At 37.8% G+C, this 25,572-nt stretch overlaps 2 pseudogenes; one reads left to right on the top strand and one right to left on the bottom strand.

Annotated features, from left to right (window-relative positions):
• Nucleotides 1–2,212, bottom strand: part of LOC111146557 — an 8,132-nt pseudogene extending 5,920 nt beyond the window's left edge.
• A 184-nt stretch (nt 2,213–2,396) lies between these two features.
• Nucleotides 2,397–15,345, top strand: LOC111146564 (annotated as a pseudogene).
• Nucleotides 15,346–25,572: the final 10,227 nt, after the last annotated feature.

Genomic DNA, 25,572 nt, shown 5'->3' on the forward strand with positions numbered 1-25,572 from the left:
ATATTGGGACTTCATCAAGATCAAAAGCTTTTGCACAGCAAAGGAAACAGTCAACAAAACCAAAAGACAACTGACAGAATGGGAGAAGATATTTGCAAATGACATATCAGATAAAGGGCTAGTATCCAAAATCCATAAAGAACTTATCAAACTTAACACCCAAAGAACAAATAATCCAATCAAGAAATGGGCAGAAAACATGAACAGACATTTCTGCAAAGAAGACATCCAAAATGGCCAACAGACACATGAAAAGGTGCTCAACATCTGTCAGCATCAGGGAAATACAAATCAAAACCATAGTGAGATACCACCTCACACCAGTCAGAATGGCTAAAATTAACAAGTCAGGAAATGACAGATGTTGGCAAGGATGCAGAGAAAGGGGAACCCTCCTATACTGTTGGTGGGAAAGCAAGCTGATGCAGCCACTTTGGAAAACAGTATGAAGGTTCCTCAAAAAGTTGGAAATAGAACTACCCCATGGCCCAGCAATCACACTACTGGATATTTACCTTAAAGATAGAATTGTAGTGATTTGAACGGGCATGTGCACCCGAATGTTTATAGCAGCAAAGTCCACAATAGCCGAACTATGGAAAGAACATAGATGTCGATCAACAGATGAATGGATAAAGATGTGGTATATATACACAATGGAATAATAGGCAGTCATCAAGACCCTGCTCAGGTCATGATCCCAGGGTCCTGGGATCGAACCCCACATCGGGCTTTCTGCTCAGCAGGGAGCCTGCTTACCCACCTCTATCTGCCTGCCTCTCTGCCTACTTGTGATATCTGTCTGTCAAATAAATAAATAAAATCTAAAAAAAAAAAAAAAAACCCCACAAAATCTTGTCATTTGCATTGATGTGAATGGAACTAGAGGGTATTATGCTAAGCAAAGTAAGTCAATCAGAGAAAGACAATTATCATATGATCTCTCTGATATGGGGAATTTGAGAGATAGGGTGGGGAGGTCAAGGAGGGAAGAGGGGGAAAATGAAGCAAGATGTGACTAGGGAGGGAGAAAAAATCACGAGACACTTAATCTGAGGAAACAAACTGAGGGTTTGGTCGGGGGGAGGGATGGGGTGGCTGGATTATGGACATTGGAGAGGGTATGTGGTATGGTAAGGACTGTGATTTGTGTAAGACTGATGATTCAAGGAACTGTATCCCTGAAACAAATAATACAGTATATGTTAATTTTTTAAAAAGCTATTGATTTCTTCATATAAATCATATAAATCTCTTTTCCTCAGAGAAGTTGGAAAGATCTTAGTAATTCATGAGCACAAACTTTAATTGACTATTTTTCCTGGATGCCACTGGGGGATGGGAGGAAGGAAAAAACATTATTGCAAGGTGCACTGTTCTATTAGGGGAAAAAAAAGAATATGAAGAGAAGATTCAAGGGTTGCTGATCATGATGCATTTACTTGTCATCAAGAACAGAAAGTAAAATTTCTTTGTACGTTAAAAATAAAATAAAATAAAATTTTACTCTTTAAAATGGCCCAGTAATGACATCTTTTGGGGAGGTCTATATTCATTCAATGGGTTCACTGCTTTTGGTAAGTATGTATGTAACTTTAGAGTATATTATCAACAGAACAGAGTTTACTGGGATACCACTTATTCAAAGTTGATGCAATGTACTGACTCATCTGGGTCAATAGCAGAGATCAACAACCAACAAATTTATTTCCTTTTCCCCTCAACTGTACTGCTGAGATCAATGTGCTCATAGGTCTGAAGCAGATCAATCCCTCTGTTACGGTTTCTAAGATCAACAAATTTCTCCATGAGCTACTCATTTAGTGTGAAACTTATGCATTTTGTGACCACATCAAGTGACTCTGCAACATGAATAACAATGACTGCTTGTTGTTTTAATTATAAACATTTAACAAAAATCCCTTTTAGTAATTATTCTCTGAAATAAAAAGTGATATAGAAAGATGTTCCCAGAGGACAACAACTTATTTGGCCTTGAGTGACACACAGGATTCACTGATGCTCAGTGAATGCCAGTAATTCTCAGCAGTAGGCTTAAGTCATGGGCACAAGGAAGGAAAAGTTGGAGCAGTAAAATGAATGAGAATAGATATGCAAGAAGACTAGGAAGGTGGAGAAGACAAAGACCTAAATAAATAGGAACTTTGATTTTCTTTGCCAAACCTACTCCCCAAACCACCCTCTTACCCATTTCCGTTAATGACAATTCCATCCTTCTAGTTCTAGTTCTTTCTAGTTCTATCCTTCTGGTTTTCAAATGGAGAGTAATTGTCTGCAGTGATAGCATGGCTTAGCTCTAAACCTAAGGGCTTGAGCTGTGATTTGCCTACAGAGAGACCTGCCTAAGTCTCCAAAAAGTGTCCTTATCTCCCATCATGCCTTCAACTACCATTAGTTTTGGTGGATCATGTGATCCAAGGAGTAGAGCACCTTGTACAGCTGTTTACGCCTTTGTAAATCCTTCTCCTGTTCAGAGTCACACTTAAAACCAACAGCTTTCCTGGACACTTGGTAAGTGGGTTGGAATAATACACCCAAATGAAGATGACATTGGGTCCAAAATCCACAGGCTCCCAATAGGTGTTGTACGTTTCTTTTGGTTGTAAGAGGGCCAGATGCAGCAACTTATCCTTTACCTTAGAAGAGATGTCTCCCCATGACCCACCACTGGACCGCTAGGAATTTCACCTAGATAAATGGGCCTTGAATTTTGTTGAATATATTTCTCAATTTCTGGTACACAAATATCTACCAATAGGTCTACAGTAGTTGCTCCATAAGGAATAAATGTGATACCTTATGAAAGGGAAAGAAGATTAAGGTCATTGAGTAAATATTTGCAAATCATGTATCTGATGAGAGCTTCATAAGCAGGATATAAGAAGAATCTCAAAACTAAAAAATAAGAAATATATAACTCAATTTAAAAAAGAGAAAATATTTGAGTAGACACTTCAGTAAACAAGATACACAGATATCAAATGGAGACACAAAAACATGTTCAATAAAATTCATCATTGGGAAAATCAAATGACCATAGTGAGATACATTGACCCACCACTTAAAATAACTAAAATTGAGGGGCACCTGAGTGGCTCAGTTGGTTAAACATCTGCCTTCTGCTCAGGTCATAATGTCAGGGTCCTGGGATCGAGTCCTGCATCCAGCTCTTGCTCAGTGGGGTGTCTGCTTCTCCCTCTCATGCTTCCTCTGTGCTCTCTCTCTCTCTCTCTAAATAAATAAATAGATATCTTTAAGAGAATAACAAATTGAGAAGACTACTAATATGGAAGCAGCAATACAGACTTTTGTACCATAGATGGACCACAATATGAGGTGAGAGATAAATACACAAAATTGAAGAGAAGAATTAAATTTAACTCAAGTTTGGATTATGTTGAAATTCCCAGTGCACATATTGCTTACACACCCTTCTACTAAGTTATGACAGGGCTTCACTTTTATCTATGTAGTTTATTTCCCCCCTTTCTTTGGCTTTCACAAACAAAGTCAAAGAACACAGAATAACTGATTAATGACTCCATCAAAATATAGGTCCTTTGCTTTCCCCCTTGCTGCCATCAAGTCCCATGTGGAGGTTAAGCACTTTTACTCCTCTTTAGATACTAAATCAAAATGTTGCTATTTGTACATTGTACTCTTTTGACACATATAATGTCATTATTTTCTGAGTGAACATTATGTTACTTCTCTCTTCATGTTGAAAGGTAAATATGAACACCTTACCACCGTGTTCAAAATATCTCACTACCTGTCCTTAAAAGTGGGATAAAAAACAAAGTGCCTGACTACCCTCCAGACTCTATGTGAGCCCAACCATGTTGGTCTTTCTCATCCCATCTGGCTCCTCTTGCTTCTCTTTGGATGCCAGCTGCATTTACTTCTCTTCTTTATGTGCTTCTCCAATGATCTAGCTCTGAGATCATCTAGGCCCTCCAAGGATGGAAGGCCCTAATGGTAGCAAATGTCCAGGTCATCAGCTTGTCAATGAAGACTTTGGACATCCTCCCTGACCTATCAAAAGAGAATCTGCATTTTCAGAAAATTACTAGGAGATTCACAGGCATTAATGTTTGAGAAACATTGATATATGCCACCTCCCACTATCGTCCTTTGTTTTGTTTTCCCTTTCATCTTCCCTTGACCTTTGTGAAGTAAGATTTCTCACCTGTTACAAATTAAAGTGTGAAGTTCAGTATAGTTCTGGAACATGAGCTGCACGTTGCATGAAAAGGACACCTGTAGTTAAGGTTCCCCTGAAGGGAATGCAGCACTTTGGCTTCATTAAAATCATGTATGATTGGCTCAGATGTGATCATACTAATCAAAGCACTCAGAGCATCAACATTTATACATTTAAATATGCATAAATATGTCAGAGGCATCATTAGTAGTGGAAAACAGGGGCATAAAATATAATATATATGATGACTTGATGTTTATGATTTCAGAGTCTATGATGTCCTATGAGCTACCTGGACTTTTCACACATGTTCAAGTTTACATTGCCCAAGAGAACAATTTAGCTTTGTCCTAAAGGGAAGCCTTAGGTGTTACTGGGAGAATTTTAGTTCTTCATTCCTTCCTATTCTGGCAAAAAGCCCAGAGTTGTACAACTGGTTGACCCTTGTGCTTGAAACAAATTGATATAAACAATATTTTCCTGAGCTTGTTAAAGGAAGCCTCCAAAGTGAATCAGTGTGCGAGAAGTTACTACACATGTTATGGTCATTTCAGTGCTACTGCATTTCTTATCTACTTTAGAAAACCTAACACTTCAAAAGAATTTTCTCAATTTCTTATAAGATATGGGTAAGAGAGAAATGATTACTATAAAATTCATTATTCTTTATATATAAGTTTGACATACTCTTAAATTTTAATAATTTTTCATGGGGTTTACAAGAGCCTAAAAGCCAGGTGAGTAATGGAAAACAAATACCGAATAATTTACATATTAAATCTTAATGACTCTCCTCTAGTAAGCAAAATAGCTGTAAGACTGAATTAATCCCTATAACAATGTTTTATTATTTCTTAACATATCTCTAAGGACTTTATAAGTATTCATGAACTAGAGTGTTCAACAATTTAAACTACATTTAAATATCATTCCATAATGATTTCTACATAAGTAATCTTTCTGCTTATTCTGATTAAAAGCTCTATTACGTTTAACTGATCACATTTTCTGAATCAAACTTTTAAGGTAAGTCAATTGTGTATTAACTCTATCCTATCTCCCACTTCTGACAAGCATTTCATTGACTATTTATATACATGTAGCAGGAAATAGGCAGTAGGTGCTCCTTCACTTCTCTTTCCAGCATTTATAGCTTAATAAGTACCCACACAAACTGAATTTGAGATTTTTTCATTATTTAGTGATTTGGAATTGCCTAGAAAGGAGCTTTTCAAATAAAAATACCTCTATCATGTGAAATTAGTAGGTTTGTTATTTATATCACCTGTATTCCACTCCATTCTGCCTCAATTTTATTCTGTGAAAACACTGGTAGAGAAAAGGTGTTCTCAAGTAAAACCATAAGGATTTCTAGAAAAAAGTCAGTCCTAATCATTGTTATAGCAAATGTAAGGCAACTTTTAAATATGAAAAACCTTTCAGGCAGTGTTAATATATTTCTGAGTAAAGTTTGTGACATAAAATTTAACTGGAAAATCTGTTACATACACATATCCCATAGAAAAATAAATTTGGAAATTTGATAAAATAAGGAAAGAAAAGATTCCTATTGTTGACAACTTTAAACAACACCCAGGGTTAAAATAAACATTTATCCCTAAACCCTGGGCTTTTACTTTTTTGTTGTCCATAGTCTTTCTCTGATACATTCATTTTTTCTTTTAAATATTTATTTCTTTATTTTAGAAAAAGAGAGAGAGAGAGAGTGAAAGTGGGTAGAAGGGCAGACTGAGAGAGAGAGAGAGAGAATCCTCAAGCAGATGCCTGGCTGAGTGCATAGTCCAATGTGTGGCTTAATCCCAGGACTCTGAGATCATGACCTGAACTGAAATCGAAAGTCTGCCTCTTAACCCACTGAGCCACACAGTCACCCCTGATAGATTCTTAATCCTTCTTTTCTGCTTGTCTTTCCCACACAAATCTAGCCATATATCTATTATTCTCTGCCTATTTCTGTTCCTGCATCTTGTGGTCTTCACCCACCCAAACTTCTCCTTCTGCTGTCTTCTTTCTTCTTTTTATGGCTTTCTCTCCATTTCTCTCTTGAAAACTTTTAATAAAGCAATGTCAAGGAAAAATGTTCTATTTGTCCACCCGCAGTAGACATATAACAACTGTTGTCCACATTCTTGGAATATTCAATCTTGCTTCCCTTCTCACTGCTGTGCAATTGTTTCCCATTCAATGCCATTACGCTCTGGCCTCCACTGCATCACATACCAGAAATTGCTCTCGCTAAAACCATCTCTTAGTTTCCATGCTCAATCACACCTGTTCACTCCTTATCCTAATAGAGCATTTATTTTACTGTTGGTATCATAATTTTCTTTGTCCTTGACTATCTTCCTCTCTTTGTGTTCATGATACTCATCACTCATCTTGATCACTCTGCTCAGTATCCTTTCCTGTTCTCTCCCTGTCTTTATTCACTGCCAGTCAGAACTATTAGTTTCAACAAGAAATTTTTTGGAATGGAATCTAACACAGAAATCCTGGGAAATTAAAGGATTCTGCTGAGAAAAAATGGGCAGGAACAGAAACAAACATGGCCATCTGCCAATAGCAAAAATTATATTCCAACATCGACTCCATGAGGGCTGTTGTCAACACTGCTATGTGAGAATGCCACTGTTTACATGGACAGAGTCACTGGTGTGGGTGCAGGGTGCATTTGCTGGAACCTTCATATTGTGTTTGGCTGCCTTTGCAATTCAAATTATCTTTTGTCCTTGTCCCTATTCCTCCCTAATTCCAAATTTCAACTCTAGTGTGAGTGATGTAGAGTTACCAAACCTACATTATGTCCCCTCGCCCTAGTTGTCAGGGAGATAGGAAAGTCAACTGTAGCACTTTTGGGACCTACGATGGGTGGTAGAGTTTGCTGGCATCAAAATTATGTGGTAGAAAAGAGGATCAGTTTGGCTACCTAAAAGTGACATATATCTTACTCCACTTTAACATACGTTGTCAGTTTACTTATTCAACATTCTCCTCACTTTATGTATTCTCCAACAGATAGGTCATACATAACTATGGCTTCAGTCTACCCCAGTGATTTTCAATTCATAATTTGCAGTAGACTCAAACTACAAAGCACACATGCACTGGATGTCCACGAACTGGACACTGCATCTAAGTTCTCAATCAAATTTTGATGAGAATCTACCGAGTTGGCAAGTGATAATTCATTCTTCAATGACTAAACCTGAAATGTGTCAGAGAGGCACTGCATCTACATTCTGAACACTTTGCATCTGTCTCTTCATCTTCCCATCAATCTCGATGTCATCTCACATATAGTTTAGCCATGTCACATGTGTTTGGGTAACTTATAGTTCAAGTAGAATACAGATTATTAGCCTTTATAATTGATTCACTAAATCGATGTCTACAGTAAGACCTCAAATCTGTATTTTGCCTATAACTTTCCCCAGAATGTGTAATCTGGAGGACATTTTAAGCAAAATGTAGATTTGAGGTTTTAGTATAGGTTCTGGTTTGAGAACACCCAATAGTAGTAACATTTTTACTAGTATTCTGGACCCTAATTTCAGACTTTCTGCAGCTTATTTTCTACACCTCCATATATTCATTTTATTTCATTAAAAATTTTTAAAATTTTTATTTATTTTTAAAATTTCTTTTCAGTGTTCCAGAATTCATTGTTTATGCACCACACCCAGTGCCCTATACAATATGTGCCCTCCATAATATCCACCACCAGGCTCACCCAACCTCCCACCACCCTCCCCTCCAAAACCCTCAGATTGTTTCTCAGGGTTCACAGTTTCTCATAGTTCATTTCCCCCTCCAAATTCCCCCAACTCCCTTCTCCTCTCCATTTCCCCATGTCCTCCATGTTATTCCTTATACTCCACAAATAAGTGAAACCATATGATAATTGACTCTCTCTGTTTGACTTATTTCACTCAGCATAATCTCTTCCAGTCCTGTCCATGTAGATACAAAAGTTGGGTATTCATCCTTTCTAATGGAGGCATAATGCTCCATGGTATATATGGACCACATCTTTCTTATCCATTCATCTGAAGGGCCTCTTTGTACTTTCCACAGTTTGGCGATTGCCACTATGAACATTGGGGTACAGATGGCCCTTCTTTTCACTACATTTGTATCTTCGGGGCAAATACCCAGTAATGCAATTGTGGGGTGATAAAGTAGCTCTATTTTTAATTTCTTAAGGAATCTCTACAATGTTTTCCAAAGTGGCTGCACCAACCTGCATTCCCATCAACAGTGTAAGAGAGTTCCCCTTTCTCTACATCCTCTCCAACACTTGTTGTTTCTTCTCCTGTTAATTTTGTCCATTCTAACTGGTGTAAGGTGGCATCTCAAAGTGGTTTTGATTTGAATCTCCCTAATGGCTAGTGATGATGACCATTTTTTCATGTGTCTGTTAGCCATTTGTATGTCTTCATTGGAGAAGTGTCTATTCATGTCTTCTGCCCATTTCTTGACATGATTATCTGTTTTGTGTGTGTTGAGTTTGAGGAGTTCTCTATAGATCCTGGATATCAGCCCTTTGTCTGTATTGTCATTTGCAAATATCTTCTCCCATTCTGTGCATTGTGTCTGTTTTTTTTGACTGTTTCTTTTGCTGTGTAGAAACTTTTGATCTTCATGAAGTCTCAAAAATTCATTTTTGTTTTTGTTTCCCTTGTCTTTGGAGTCATGATGAAAGAAGTTACTGTGGCTGATGTAGAAGAAGTTGCTTCCTATGGTCTCCTCTAGGATTCTGATTGATTCCTGCCTCACGTTCAGGTCTTTTGTCCATTTCGAGTTTATCTTTGTGTTTGTTGTAAGAGAATGGTTAAGTTTCATTCTTCTCCACATAGCTGTCCAATTTTCCCAGCACCATTTATTGAAGAGACTGTATTTTTCCACTGTATTTTTTTTCCTGCTTTGTCAAAGATTATTTGACCATAGAGTTGAGGGTCCATATCTGGGTTCTCTACTCTGTTCCATTGGTCTATGTGTGTTTTTGTACCATGCTGTCATAGTGATCACAGCTTTGTAATATACCTTGAAATCAGGCAACATGATGTCCCCAGTTTGTTTCTCTTTTTCAACACTTCTTTATCAATTTAGGGTTTCTTCTGATTCCATACAAATTTTAGGATTTTTTGCTCCAGCTCTTTGAAAAATGCCAGTGAATTTTGATCAGAATGGCATTGAAAGTACAGATTGCTCTAGGTAGTATAGACATTTTAACAATGTTTATTCTTCTGATCCATGAGCATGGAATGGTCTTCCATCTTTTTGTGTCTCCCTCAATTTCTTTCATGAGTGTTCTGAAGTTCCTTGAGTACAGATCCTTCACCTCTTTGGTTAGGTTTATTCCCAGATATCTTATGTTTGTTGATGCTATAGTAAATGGAATTGATTCTCCAATTTCCCTTTCTATATTTTCATTGTTAATTTATAAGAAAGCAACTTATTTCTGTACATTGATTTTGTATCCTGCCACATTACCGAATTGCTGTATGAGTTCTAGTAGTTTGGGGGTGGAGTCTTTTGGGTTTTCCATATAGTATCATGTCATCTGCAAAGAGAGTTTGACTTCTTCATTCCCAATTTGAATACATTTTATTTCTCTTTGTTCTTTGATTGCTGTTGCTAGGACTTCTAATACTATGTTGAACAAGAGTGGTGAGAGTGGGCATCCTTGTCGTGTTCCTGATCTCAAAGGGAAGACTGTCAGCTTTTTCCCATTGAGGATGATATTTGTGGTGGGTCTTTCCTAGATAGATTATATGAAGTTGAGGAATGTTCCCTCTTCTCCTATACTTTGAAGCATTTTAATCAGGAACAGATGCTGTATCTTGTCAAATGCTTTTTCTGCATCAATTGAGAGGACCATGAGGTTCTCTCTCTTCTCTTATTGATTTGTTCTATCACATTGATTGATTTGTGAATGTTGAACCACCCTTGCAACGTAGGGATAAATCCCACCTGGTCATGGTGGATAATCTTTTTAATGTGCTGTTGGATCCTATTTGCTAGGATCTTTTTTTTTTTTTAAGATTTTATTTATTTGACAGAGAGAGAGAGATCACAAGTAGGCAGAGAGGCAGGCAGAGAGAGAGAGGGGAGGAATCAGGCCCCCTGTGGAGCAGAGAGCCCAACGTGGGGCTCGATCCCAGGACCCTGGAATCATGACCTGAGCCAAAGGCAGAGGCTTTAACCCACTGAGCCACCCAGGTGCCCCTATTTGCTAGGATCTTGTTGAGAATCTTAGCATCCATATTCATCAGGGATATTGGTCTGAAATTCTCCTTTTTGGTGGGGTCTTTGCCTGGTTTGGAGATCAGGGTAATGCTGGCTTCATAAAAGGAGTCTGAAAGTTTTCCTTCTGCTTCAATTATTTTGAAAAAGCTTCAGGAGAATAGGTATTATTTCTTCTTTGAATGTTTGGTAGAATTCCTCAGGGAGTCCATCAGGTCCTGGAATCTTGTTTTTTGGGAGGTTTTTGATCACTGCTTCAATCTTGTTACTAGATATTGGTCTACTCAGGTTGTCAATTTCTTCCCGATTCAGTTTGGACATTTATAATTTTCCAGGAATGCATCCATTTCATCTAGGTTGCTTAACTTATTGGCATATAATAATAATTATATGTTGATAATAATTTATCAATTATTGTTGATAATAATTTCTGATGATTGTTTCTATTTCCTTGGTGTTAGTTGTGATCTCTCCTGTTTCATTCATAATTTTATTAATTTGGGTCTTCTCTCTTTTCTTTTGGATTAGTTTGGCCAATGGTTTATTGATCTTATTGATTCTTTCAAAAACCAGCTTCTAGTTTCGTTGGTGTGTTCTGCTGTATCTTTAGTTTCTATCTCATTGATCTCCGCTCTAATCTTGATTATTTCCACTCTTCTGTGTGGGGTCAGTTTAATTTGTTGTTGATTCTCCAGTTCTTTAAGGTGTAAGAGAGCTGGTGTATTCTGGATTTTTCAATTTTTTTGAGGGAGGCTTTGATGGCTATGTATTTCCCTCTTAGAACAGCCTTTGCTCTATCCCATAGGTTTTGGACTGAAGTGCCTTCATTCTCATTGGTTTCCATGAATTGTTTAAGTTCTTCTTTGATTTACTGGTTGATCCAAGCTTTCTTAAGCAAGGTGGCCTTTAGCTTCCAGGTGTTTGAATTCCTTCTGAACTTTTTCTTGTGGTTGAGTTCCAGTTTCAAAGCATTGTGATCTGACAATATGCAGGGAATAATCTCAATCTCTTGGTATCAGTTGAGTCCTGATTTGTGACCCAGTATGTGGTCTATTCTGGAGAAAGTTTATGTGTACTTGAGAAGAATGAGTATTCTGTTGTTTTAGGGTGGAATATTCTGTATATATCTATGAGGTCCATCTGATTCAATGTCTCATTCAATGCTCTTATTTCTTTTTTTCAGAATTAAAATTTTTTTTATTAACATATAATGTATTATTAGCCCCAGGATTACAGGTCTGTGAATCTCCAGGTTTACACACTTCACAGCACTCACCATAGCACATACCCTCCCCAACGTCCATAACCCCACCACCCTCTCCCTACACCCCTTTCCCCAGCAATCCTCAGTTTGTTTTGTGAGATTAAGAGTCTCTTATGGTTTGTCTCCTCCAGATCCTATCTTGTTTCATTTATTCATTTCCTACCTCCCAAACCTCCCATGCTGCATCTCCACTTCCTCATATTAGGGAGATCTATGATAGTTGCCTTTCTCAGATTGACTTATTTTGCTAAGCATAATACCCTCTAGTTCTATCCACATCATCACAAATGGCAAGATTTCATTTCTTTTGATGGCTGCATAGTATTCCATTATATACATATACCCCACCTCTTCTTTATTCACTCATCTATTGATGGACATCTAGGTTCTCTCCATAGTTTGGCTATTGTGGACATTGCTTCTATAAGCATTCAGGTACACATGCCCCTTTGGGCCACTACATTTGTATCCTTAGGGTAAATACCCAGTAGTGCTATTGCTGGGTTGTAGGGTAGCTCTATTTTCAACTTTTTGAGGAACCTCCATGCTGTTTTCCAGAGTGGTTGCACCAGCTAGCATTCCCACCAACAGTGTAGGAGGGTTCCCCTTTCTTGGCATCCTCACCAGCATCTGTCATTTCCTGACTTGTTAATTTTAGCCATTCTGACTGGTGTGAGGTGGTATCTCATTGTGGTTTTTATTTGTATTTCCCTGATGCCGAGTGATGTGGTCAATGCTCTTGTTTCTTTATTGATTTTCTGCTTCAGTGATCTGTCTGTTACTGAGAGTGGTGTGTTAAGATCCCCTGCTGTTAATGTATTCATATCAATATGACTCTTTATCTTGATTAACAGTTGTCTTATGTAGTTGGCTGGTCCCACATTGGGGGCATAAATATTTACAATTGTTAGATCTTCATGGTGGATAGACCCTTAAATAACGATGTAGTGTCCTTCTATATCTCTGACTACAGTTTTTAGTTCAAAATCTAATTTATCTGATATGAGAATTGCTACCCCAGCTTTCTTTTGAGGCACATTGGCGTAAAAGATGCTTCTCCATCCCTTCACTTTCAGTATGGATGTATCCTTAGGTTCAAAATGGGTCTCTTGTAGACAACATAAGGATGTTGTTTTATCTAATCTGCAACCCTGTGCCATTTTATGGGCATATTTATGTCATTCACATTGAGAGTAATTATTGAGAGATACAATTTTATTGACAGTGTTACCTGTGAAGTCCTTGTTTCTATAGATTGTCTCCATAAACTTCTGTTTAGTGACATTCTCGGGTTTTTTCTTCTTTTATAGAACCACCCCTAATATTTCTTGCAGTGCCAGCTTGGTGGTCACATACTCTTTTAAACATTGCTGGTCTTGGAAGCTCTTTATCTTTCCATCCATTTTGAATGTCAGTCTTGCTGGATAAAGTATTCTTGGCTGCATGTTCTTTTCATTTAGTGCCCTGAATACCTCTTGCCAACCCTTTCTGGCTTGCCAGGTTTCTGTGGACATGTCTGACATTTTCCTGATGGGCTTTCCTCTGTATGTAAGGAATCTCTTCCCCCTAGCTGCTTTCAAGAGCTCCTGTCTAAAAATTTGATTCATCAGTTTCACAATCAGGTATCTCGAGGTCTTTCAAGATTCTATGATCCTGGGAGAGATCTTTCTGCCTCTAGGACATAAACGCTGGCTTCATTCTCCAGATTTGGAAAATTTTCATCAAGAATTTGTTCAACTATGTCCTCTAGTCTTCCTTCTTTCTCCTCTCCCTCAGGGATTCCAATAATTCTGATGTTGGAATATTTCATGGCATCATTTATTTCCCTAATTCTGTTTTCATGGTTTCTAAGTTGTTTGTTCCAGGTCTCTTCCTGATCCTTTTTCTCTATCAGTTTGTCCTCTAGATCACTGACTCTATCTTCTGCCTCAGTTACCTTAGCTGTTAGAGAATTTAGATTAGATTAGAACTCATTGATAGCATTGAAAACATCTTCTCTGGTGGCTTTCACTTCTGCCCTAATCAATCCATTTTGTTATTAATCATTTTATCCAACCTAGCCATTGCCTGGATGATTGTTAGCCTGAATTCCCTCTCTGACATACTGTTTATGTCCATATCCAATAGTTCTGATGGAGATGGCACAGTATCTGATTTTTACTCTGTTGGGCATTCCTCCTCCTACTTATTTTGGTGAGAGATGGGTGAAGAGATGTGTAGCTGAAAGTATCAACTACAAGGTGCACCCTGGAATTCTTCTGAACAATCTGGAGTCCACACCAAAAAGAAAGGAGAAAGAGAGAGAGAGAGAGAGAGAGAGAGAGAGAGAGAGAGAAGAAAGAAAGAAAGAAAGAAAAAGGAAAAGAATTTCCAAATTACGCAGATCTTTCCCATAAATTTAGGAGATACTACAATGTCTTTCATTTTTCTAATTGTGTTCATTGCTGCACACTTTAAAAATTGAAATAATTGCACTTATTTCAAGCCCTTAAAATAGATTCCAATCAATAGAGAGGCAATACCCAAAATTGAGATGGTATTCTGGTGTGCATAGTTTTATTTCAACTCTCCTTTCCATATTTTCATGTTATAAATTGAGTGACACTTTCCCATTTACTAAATTTCATTTCAGGCAACACTCAGTGAGGATTTGGAAAAGGAACATGGAAAAGGACTTGGAAATGCAACATTGCTGACAGATTTGATTCTCACAGGACGCACATACGAACCAGAGTGGCAAATCCCCTTGTTCCTAGTGTTCTTGGTTATCTATCTTCTCACCATTGTGGGGAACCTTGGTCTAATTGCGCTCATATGGAATGACTCTCAGCTTCACATTCCCATGTACTTATTTCTTGGGAGTTTGGCATTTGTGGATGCTTAGATATCATCCACAGTATCCCCCAAGATGCTGGTCAAATTTTTGCCAAGACCAAAATGGTATCTATTTCAGAATGCATGATACAATTTTTCCCTTTGCAAAGTATAACAGTGGAATACTTTCTGCTGGCAGCGATGGCATATGATCCACTATGTGGCCATATGCAAACCATTACATTATCCAGTGATTATGTCCAAGACACTGTGCATCCGCTTGTTAGCTTTGTCACTCTTAGATGGCCTTCTTCATGCCATAATTCATAGTTTTTTATTCAGATTAACCTTCTGCAATTCCATCATAGTACATCACTTTTACTGTGACATTATACCATTGCTCAAGATTTCTTGTACTAATCCTTCTATCAATTATCTGATAGTATTTATTTTTGCTGGGTCAATACAGATGTTCACCATTCCTATAGTTCTTGTCTCCTACACACTAGTTCTCTCTACAATCTTAAAAAAGAAGTCTCTATAAGGCATAAAGAAAGCCTTCTCTACCTGTGGAGCCCATCTCTTATCTATCTCCTTCTATGGTGCTCTTTTCTTCATGTATGTGCACCCCATACCTACATAATCAGAAGACCAACATATGAAGGACTCTCTATTTTACACTATCATAATTCCTTTGTTAAATCCAATTATCTACAGTTTGAGAAATAAGAAAGTCATAGATTCATCAAGGAAAATATTGAAGAGAAATTCTTAGAATTCACATTATTATCTGTTCTCTTTTCACTAGAATGACAAACTGTACAGATTACATATTTTCTCTGTGTTGATTAGGGTTCAGTTTTTGCAGTTATAATTGTCCTAATGTTTAAATGACTTAAGGTGAGATTACAAAACAAATATATGTATATGAAGTCAAAATATAGAGGTAGTTTTAATCAAGTGTTCATGACATAAAAATAATTTAAAAGGAAACAAAATATTTTTTTTTGTTTGCATGTTTCAATGTGGCTTCATAAGTGCATTAAGCATTGAAATAGGAAATTTCTCTAAAAAGAATTTGAATATGATAATCTGACAACCATGCAGCTATGCACCCCAAAGACTCACATTACATTCATTCCACATTGGATTCAGGGTTGTATTTGAGTGAACAGAGACCAAAAAGTACAGTGAGTGATTGGATTTCAGGTTCACCTCTGCCCTTCCTCTCTCACCGCTGATTACCTACACCATTCTACTGTTATAACTGAGGTCTTCACACTAAGACTGCTCACTTCTGTCATTTGCTGTAATCTTGTTACTTTTTCTACATCCTATTGATATTCGTACTTCTAAACATTGACTAAATAATATCCCACTTCAGCAACTTTTATGGATTGTCATATCTACCAGTTTATTATATATGGGATATGTATCTAGAACTCTATATATGCATATGCATATTTTATTCACATATGTACATGTACAAAATGACTGATATACAAAGATACCTACATACATATTATACAGATTGTATATATCCCTGGCAGATTATATATTTGTTATGTGTTGATTAGTATGTTGCTGTTGTTATAAGTAAATTTTAAAGATTTTATTTATTTATTTGAGGAAGAGAGAGCACACAGGAGTGGGGGAGATGGGCAGAAGGAAAAGTGGACTCTCCACCCAGCAGGGAGCCCAATGCAGGGCTATATCCCAGGACCCTGGGATCATGATCTGAGCCGATGGCAGAACCAAATGAGTTTAACCAACTGAGCCACCCAGATGTCACTGTTGTTGTTGTTGTCTTAAAGTAGTTTCCATGCCTAGTGTGAGACCCAACACAGAGCCTGATCTAATGACCCTGAGATCAAGACCTCAGCTGAGATCAAGAGTCAGAAACCCAACTGAGTCATTTTTGGTGCCCCTGTGTTTACTAGTTTTAAACAATTTTTGCAGTTATAATTGCCCTAGTGTTAGTGACTTCAGTCCTAAAGTCATTTTATGCACATCTTTAATATATGTGTATGTGTGTGCACATATACACTTGTTCTCCCTGGCATTATGTGGGATTCATCCCCCCAAAACCTTGATTTAACTCTGAGTTCTCCAAAAATACTCCTAATGGATTCTGTGTTATGCTGAAATGAGTAACTGAAATCCTTCTGGACTTTTTCTTAGGTACACAGTTTTGTTGATACAGGTCTTTCTACAAAGAATCCTTTCTCAATTGCACCTACCTTCACTTATAATTAAAATGGGTCCTTTCTTCAAGATCTATCTTAAATGTTACAGCTTCCTTGATGTATTTCCAGATTACCTCAAAGAGGATAAGAATGCTCACTTGTTTGAGGTATTGCATATTTCATTTATTTTTTTAAGCCACAAATGGTCTTGTGTAATACTTATTTTTAGCTTATAACCTTCTTTAGATTACACTTTAGAAATCCTAGTACTCTTCCAATCTTTTGCAGTGTTTAGCACAGTGGCTCAAACCCATGAGTTAGTAAATAACTATTTACAAAACATACGTAAATTGAAAATGAAACTGACAGCACAAATATTTCAAATGAAGTGAGAATGCATCACTCATTCTCATATTGTAATGAGTCTTGGGTGATTACTAGGCCTGGAGTGCCTGCGACACACCAGTTCACCTTCTTGAACTTCTTCCAGGACAATCACGAGTATCATACACTTAAAGTGAATTACTCTTACTCTTCTTATCATGAGGATTAGCTCCAGGGACACAATACAGCACAACTTCAGGGAGAAGCTCTTCAATTAGGTGTTTCTTTAAAGATACAAAATAGGAAAGTATTCAAAACAAATATTAATATGTATTTCTGGAGTTTCTGATCACAAGATTAGACCAGGTCAACTGTCATGTTTTTGTTTTTGTGAGCAATACTTTCAAGTCCAGGGAAAAGGAATGAATACCTCAGAGTCCAGACATTGTTACTACTTTTCACTAGAGAATCTATGTTATTGCATTGGTCTGTGGTTTAATTCTTATTGCTATATAACATTCCCATTGTGCTGATTTTTTTCTTAAGTTATCTGCATTTTGTTTGTTCATGTAATATGATAAGCCAAAGACTGTATTGGCAATAAAAACAACTGGTGTGTATCTCTTTTATAACCATAAATATCTGTTTCCCCAACTGGCTTTTTCTTTGAATGAAAAAATTTACATCAATCTATGAGTATATGAGTGTGGTGTATATACTGACTGGTCCTACATTAGGTTGGGTGGGTGTGGAATAGGATTTGGGGGTCTCAGAAACTCAGACTTCCTGTGTAGACTTCTCTTGTTCATGTCTCATCTACATATTCCACTGCCCTATGCCTCTTTTGTTAAATTTTTGACTAATTTATGCCTTCTAGAAATTCACTAAAATCTTCTGTTCACTTGTGTGTTACCATTCTTTTTTCTGTTACAGAACTTTTCATCTATGTACATCATTTTTGTTAATTCAATGTCATGTTGAGAAAGACCAAAAATATATATCTCTGCAAAGCCCACATTTTAAAAGATTTTATTTATTTATTTGACAGAGAGATCACACATAGGCGGAGAGGCAGACAGAGAGAGAAGGGGAAGCAGGCTCCCTGCTGAGCAGAGAGCTCGATGCAGGGCTCGATCCCATGACCCTGAGACCATGACCTGAGCAGAAGGCAGAGGCTTAACCAACTGAGCCACCCGGGTGCCCCAAGGCCCACTATTCTGCAAATTTTAAAAAAGTAAACTATGAAGTTATATATGTATTACTTAATTAATATTTACATGAGAGGATGACATCACAATGCTAAGTTCATCCAGTTGTCTGAACTAATGCTGAAGGTGGATTAACCACCCCTTCAAAGTAATAATATTATAATGTAGATTAATACCAAATCATTGTGAATACCCAAGAAATCTATCTGAGGATTGACAGAACAAACTGCACACAACTAGAGGGAGAAGAGAGGACATTATCTTGCAAGTGGGAGAGCAGAGCTGCAGTTTGGGGGAGAAAAGGATCATAGGTGCTGTGGAGGAAAGGAGCCCTTGTCACAGAGAAAGGTGAGGGAAAGAAAGAAGAGAGAGAGAATGAGATAAGGAAAAAGAAGCACACAAGGGGTTGCACACTTTCCCAAAGCCATTAACTGGAACAAAGAAAGAGGTTGCTTTCTGTGAATTTTTACAACCAGTGTGGCTCAAAGACTGGAGTTGTGGAGGTCTGTGGTATGGCTGGTGTGGAGCCCTGGGGGCATTGTAGTGCTCCTGTGGAGAAGGTGGGTAGATGTCCCAGGGAGCAAAACGCATGATCTAAGGATCCCCTGGGACATTCAGAGAGATGATTCCTCCTTCATGGAGTGCCCTGGGTAAGATGGCATTACTTCTTCATGGACAAAAGAGCCTGGGCATTATTTCCTAACCCCCACCCTTCAGCACAGGTGAAGAGGTACTTACTGAGGGTGGTTAACCTGGATACTGTTTCTTTGCTGTGCTTTACCCCAAAACACATGCTCTTGTGCTTTGATACTATTGCCCCACTGGGTCAAACTGTAGTAGTTCCAGCATGACATGATCCTGTCACAGAGAAAAAGTGGGCAACATGCCATGCCAGGTCCTTAAAGTTTGGAGGTTTAAAACTCAGTGGGCCTTCCTGGGATAGAGCACAAGGTGCACTGCACTGCCTGGCAGGCAGATGGCCCAGACACAAAGAGTATGAAGACAGTGAATTGAGGGGTACCTGAGACACATAAGGGTCGGCTGTATGCTTTTCTGTGAGGGCTTCCTGGATAGAAGCAGGTGTGAACTCCCCTCTCTGGTGACAAGAAAAATGGCTGGTGTCATTTCCCTCCCCAACTGTTCAGCATACACTAACTTCAATAAGTAGTACAGTGCCAACACTGGTGGCCTACACTGTTTACACCAAACAGCATCCCTACCCAAGCTCTGCTAGTACTGCTTTTCTTGGGCAAGTGTGCCTGAGAACCAGAGCAGCAGGACCCTCCCCCGCAAAGACGAGCACAAACCCCTGCACATACCCTATCTATTGACCATAGAGTTCTGCAAAACTTCAGCTCTACTGGAATTAGCATCAGGTCTTTTTTAACAAGCAAACCAGAGCACACCTAGTTAAAACTCACCATACTCTGGCCAAGGTCCAGACATTCCCCACTACAGGCAAGGAGAAACTGCAGAAGACTGAGCTGTGGGAAAGAACACAGCAGCAGAGTATACACAGCAGACACCAGAGACACTTCCTGAAGTGCCAGGCCCTGGACAGCATATTACCTCTTCTTCATAAAGCCATTATTCTCAGAAGTAGTAAATGTCACAGGCTTTATAAATATACAGAAGAACACAGAAACCTAAACAAAATGCCAAGATGGGAGAATTCATCCTAAAAGAAATAACAAGGGAAGGTCACAGCCAGGGATCTAATCAAAACACTTATAGTATGCCTTATGCAGAATTTAATGCAACCATAATAAGGATACTAGCTGTGCTTGAGAAAAGCTTAAAATACATCAAGGCAGTAACCTCTTCGATATCAGCCACAGCAACTTCTTTCAAGATATGTCTCCAAAGCCAAAGGAAACAAAAGCAAAAATGAACTTTTGGGACTTCATCAAGATCAAAAGCTTCTGCACAGCAAAGAAAACAGTCAAGAAAACAAAGAGGCAACCCACGGAATGGGAGAAGATATTTGCAAATGACAGTACAGACAAAAGGTTGATATCCAGGATCTATAAAGAACTCCTCAAACTCAACACACACAAATCAGACAATCATCTAAAAAAAAATGGGCAGAAGATATGAACAGACACTTCTCCAATGAAGACATACAAATGGCTATCAGACACATGAAAAAATGTTCATCATCACTAGCCATCAGGGAGATTCAAATTAAAACCACATTGAGATACCACCTTATACCAGGTAGAATGGCCAAAATTAGCAAGACAGGAAACAACATGTGTTGGAGAGGATGAGGAGAAAGGGGAAACCTCTTCCACTGTTGGTGGGAATACAAGTTGGTGCAGCCACTTTGGAGAACAGTGTGGAGATTCCTCAAGAAATTAAAAATAGAGCTTCCTTATGACCCTGCAATTGCACTACTGGGTATTTGCCCCAAAGACACAGATGTAGTGAAAATCAGGGCCATCTGTACCCCAATGTTTATAGCAGCAATGGCCACGGTTGCCAAACTGTGGAAAGAACCAAGATGCCCTTCAACGGACGAATGGATAAGGAAGATGTGGTCCATATCACTGTGGAGTATTATGCCTCCATCAGAAAGGATGAATACCCAACTTTTGTAGCAACATGGACAGGACTGGAAGAGATTATGCTGAGTGAAATAAGTCAAGCAGAGAGAGTCAATTATCATATGGTTTCACTTATTTGTGGAGCATAACAAATAGCATGGAGGACAAAGGGAGATGGAGAGGAAAAGGGAGTTGGGGGAAATTGGAAGGGGAGGTGAACCATGAGAGACTATGAACTCTGAAAAACAATCTGAGGGTTTTGAAGGGGCGGGGGGTGGGAGGTTGGGGGAACCAGGTGGTGGGTATTAGAGAGGGCATGGATTGCATGGAGCACTGGGTGCGGTGCAAAAACAATGAATACTGTTACACTGAAAAGAAATAAAAAATTAAAAAAAAATACATCAAGGCATCCCTCACCACCAAGATAGAAGAGCTAGAAACTAACCAGGTCAAAATGAAAAATGGAATACCTGAGTTTTGAATCTGATTGAATGTAAAGACCACACTGATGGAAGAAGTAGAGGAAGAATAAGTGGTATAGAAGCTAAAATTATGGAAGATCATGAAACTTCACAAAAGGGGAAAAGAAAAGTCCTGGACCACAAAAGTAAATTTAGAGACTTCGGTGATTCCATAAAGCATAATAACATTATATCACAGGGGTTCCAGAAGAAAAAAAAGAGAGGAAAGAGAGCAGAAGTGTTATTTGAGCTAATTTCACCTGAAAACTTCCCTAATCTAGGGAAGAAAACAGACATTCAAATCCAAGGTACACAGAGAACTCCCACAAAATCAACAAAAGCAGGCCAACACTAGCACATACCACTTAAATTTGAAAAATATAGAGATAAAGAACAAAATCCTAAAAGCAGCCAGACAAAAGAAGTCTCTAACTTACAAGGGAAGAGAAGTAAGGTTAGCAGCAGATGTCTTCACAGAAACTTGAACAGCCAGAAGAGTGTGGTAGGATGTATTCAGTGTACAGAATGGAAAAAATATGGAGGCAAGAATGCTCTATCTAGCAAGGCTATCATCAGAATTGAAAGCGACAAAAATTAAAGGAGCTCATGACCACTACACCAGCCCTGCAAGAAATATTAAAGGGAACTCTGAGTGGAACAGAAAAACCAAAAGCAACAAAGTCTAGTAAGGAAAAGAGAAAATCTCCAGAAACATTGACAAAAAAATGTAAGAAAATGGCAGAAAATTTCTATCAATAATTACTCCAAATGTAATAAATGGACTAAATGTACCAATCAAAAGATATAGGTTTTGGTTCTTAACTTCCACATGAGTGAAATCACACTTTATTTATCTTTCTCTGACTGACTTATTTTGTTAGCATAGTACATTCTAATTCCAACTTAGGGGAAGGGAAGGAAAATAAAATAAGATAAAAACAGAGAGGAAGCAGACCATAAGAGACTCTTAACTACTGATAACAAACAGAGGTTTGCATGGGGAGGGAAGTGTTGTAGGGGGATGGGGTAAATAGGTGATGGACATTAAGAAGGGCCCTTGATGTAATGAGCCCTGGGTGTTATATGCAACTGATGAATCACTAAATTCTACACCCCTATTAATAATATATTATATGTTAACTAACTTGAATTTAAATAAAACAAAAAGAGTAGACATAAGGTATCAGGATGGATTTAAAAAGACCCATCTATATGTTGCCTACAAGAGACTCATTTTAGACCTAAAGATACCTGCAGATTGACAGTGAGGGGATGGAGAAATATTTAGAACACAAAAGGATGACTAAAGATAGCTATAATAGCCATACTTTACCAGGCAAACTAGATTTTAAAACAGACTGTAAAAAGAGATGAAGAACGTGACTGCATCATAATAAAGGGATCTATCCAACAAGAAGATCTAACAAATGCAAATATTTATGCCTCAAATTTGGAAGCACCCAAGTGTATAAAACAGTTAATGACAAACATAAAGGAACTCATTGGTACTAATAATAGTAGGGGATTTTAACATCCCACTTACAGGAATGGGCAGATCATCTACGTAGAAAATCATCAAGGAAATAATGACATTAAATGACACCCTGGACAAGAAGGATTCAACAGATATATTCAGGACATTTCATTCTAAAACAGCAGAATACATGTTCTTTTCAAGTATACATGGGGCATTCCCCTTAATAGATTACATACTAGGTCCCATATAAGACTCAACAAGTACAAAAAGACTGCGATCATACCATGCCTATTGAACACTATGAAACTTGAAGTCAATCTCAAGAAAAAATTTGGAAAGGCCACAAATATGTGGAGGATAAAGAACATCCTACTGAAGAATGAATGCATCAACCAGGAAATAAAAGAAGAAATTAAAAATTGGATTAAAACAATGAAAAATGATAACATGATGATCGAAAACCTTTGGGAAGCAGCAAAAGAGGTCATAAAAGGGATGTATATAGCAATACATGCCTACCTCAAGAAGCATGAAAAATCTCGAATATACAACCTAACCGTACAACTAAAGATTCTAGAAAAAAGAGCAACCAATGAAGCCTAAAGCCAACAAAAGAAGGAAGTAATAAAGATGTGAGCAGAAATAAATGATATAAAAACAAAACAACCTAGTAGAACATATCAATGAAACCAGGAGCTGGTTCTATGAGGAATATTAATAAAATTGATAAACCTCTAGCCAGACTTACCAAAAAGGAAAAGAAAGGACCTTAGTAAATAAAATCACTAATGAGAGAGGAGAAATCACAACCAACACTACAGAAATACAAACAATTATAAGAGCATATTATGAAAAATTACATGCCAAGAAAGTGGGGAATTTGGAAGACATGGATAAATCTCTAGAAACATATAAGTACCAAAACTGAAACTAGAAAAAATAGCAAACTTGAAAAGACCTACAACAGCAAAGAAATTGAATCAGTGGGGTGCCTAAGTGGTTCAGTTGGTTAAGCCTCTGCCTTGAGCTCAGGTCATGATCTCAGGGTTCTGGGATTGAGCCCTGCATGGGGCACTCTGCTCAGCAGGGAGCCTGCTTCCCGTCTCTCTCTCTCTGCCTGCTGCTCTGCCTACTTGTGATCTCTGTCTTTCAATAAATAAATAAACTCTTAAAAAAAAAAGAAATTGAATCAGTAATAAAAAATCTCCCAACACACAAAAGTCCAGGGAAGATGGCTTTACAGGATAACTCTACCAAACATTTAAAAAAGAGTTAATACCTATTCTTCTCATGCTATTTCAGAAAATAGAAATGCCAGGAAAACTTTGGAACTCATTCTATAAGGACAGCATTACCTTGATCCCAAAACCAAAGATACCACTAAAAAGGAGGATTACAGATCAATATCCCTAGTGAATATGGATGCAAACAATTCTCAACAATAGCAAATCGAATCCAACAGTAGATTAAACAGGTCATTCACCACAATTAAATGGTATTTATTTCTGGGTTACAAGGGTGGTTCAATATTGATGAATCAACCGACATGATACACCACATTAATAAAAGAAGGGACAAGAACCATACAATCCTCTCAATAGATGCAGAAAAAGCATTTGATAAAGTACAACATCCTTTCTCAATAAAAACCTTCAGCAAAGTAGGGATGTAGGGACTATGCCTCAATATCATAAAGGCCATATATGAACAACCCAACTAAAATCATCCTTACTGGGGAAAAACTGAGAACTTTTCCTCTAAGGTCAAGAGCAAGGGATGTCCCATCTTACCACTATGGTTTTACATGGTATTGGAAGTCCTAGTGTCAATGATTAGACAACAAAAAGAAAGAACAGGCTTCCAAACCAGCAGGAAGAAGTCAGACACTCACTCTTTGCATTCAACAAGATACTCTGTGTAAAGAACCTGTAACACTCCATCAAAAATATGGCTAGAATTGATATATGAATTCAGCAAAGTCACAGAATACAAAATCAACATACAGAAATATGTTGCATTTCTATAAACTGATAATGAAGCAGCAGAAATGTAAGTGAAGGAATCAATGCCATTTATAACTGCATCAAAACCCATAGCATGCCTAAGAGTAAACCTAACCAAAGAGATACAATGTACTCTGAAAACCTTAAAACACTTCTGAAAGAAATTGAAGATAATGTAAGGAAATGAAAAAACAAACAAACAAACATTACATGCTCATGGACTGGATAAACAAATATTGTTAAATTGTCTTTACCACCAAAAACAATCAACTCATTTAATGCAATCCCTATGAAAGTACCAATAGCATTTTTCACAGAACTAAAACAAACAATTATAAAATTTGTATGGAACCACAAAAAGACCCCAAATAGCCAAAGAGGTCCTGAAAAAGAAAAGCAAAGCTGTAGGCATCATGATTCTGGACTTCAAGCTATATTATAGAGCAGTAGTGATCAAGTTAGTATGGTACTGTCCCAAGAACGGACACATAAATCAATGGAACAGAATAGAGAACCCAGAAATGGATCCAAAACTATATGGTTAACTAATCTTCAACAAAGCAAGAAAGAATATCTAATGGAAACAAGACAGTCTCTTCAACAAAAGTTTTCAGGAAAACTGGGCAGCAACATGTAGAAGAATGAAACTGGACCATTTTCATATAGCATACACAAAAATAAATTCAAAATGGGTAGTAGCCCCAAATGTGAAACAGGGAACCATCAAAATCCTAGAGGAGAACACAGGCAATGACTTCTGTGACATCAGCTGTAGCAACTTCTGTTTTTTTTGTTGT

This window comes from Enhydra lutris, unplaced genomic scaffold (assembly GCF_002288905.1).
Source record: "Enhydra lutris kenyoni isolate GAN:26980312 unplaced genomic scaffold, ASM228890v2 scaffoldscaffold2, whole genome shotgun sequence".
Taxonomy (NCBI): Eukaryota; Metazoa; Chordata; class Mammalia; order Carnivora; family Mustelidae; genus Enhydra; species Enhydra lutris.